This window comes from Myotis brandtii, unplaced genomic scaffold, assembly GCF_000412655.1.
Source record: "Myotis brandtii unplaced genomic scaffold, ASM41265v1 scaffold334, whole genome shotgun sequence".
Taxonomy (NCBI): Eukaryota; Metazoa; Chordata; class Mammalia; order Chiroptera; family Vespertilionidae; genus Myotis; species Myotis brandtii.
Genome location: NW_005362885.1, coordinates 340899 through 341123, shown reverse-complemented (window position 1 = coordinate 341123; position 225 = coordinate 340899). Strand labels below are relative to the sequence as shown.

The following is a 225-nucleotide window of genomic DNA, read 5'->3' as shown; positions in this document are numbered from 1 at the left end:
CTTCACACGCCCGTGTCAAAGGGGCTGGGGCTGGGGCTCACGCTCTGGGACCAGAACTGGGTCCCAGCGCGGTGCCCAGCGTGCCCCGGGGAGAGGCCACGGACTTGGTCGCATGCGTGTCGTGAAAGTGGCGTTCGATGACGGGATCATTGTTTTGCTTCCCCTGCCCAGGGGTTCGCTGGGCTGGGGACCCCCGGGGCTCGTGTCTGGGGGGCTGGGCCGCGC

General features: G+C 69.3%; 1 protein-coding gene across 1 annotated transcript in view; it reads left to right on the top strand.

The window, feature by feature from the left end:
- LOC102238785 (protein kinase C zeta type) overlaps positions 1-225 on the top strand; it is a 35776-nt gene that overhangs the window by 878 nt on the left and 34673 nt on the right. The window lies entirely within an intron of this gene.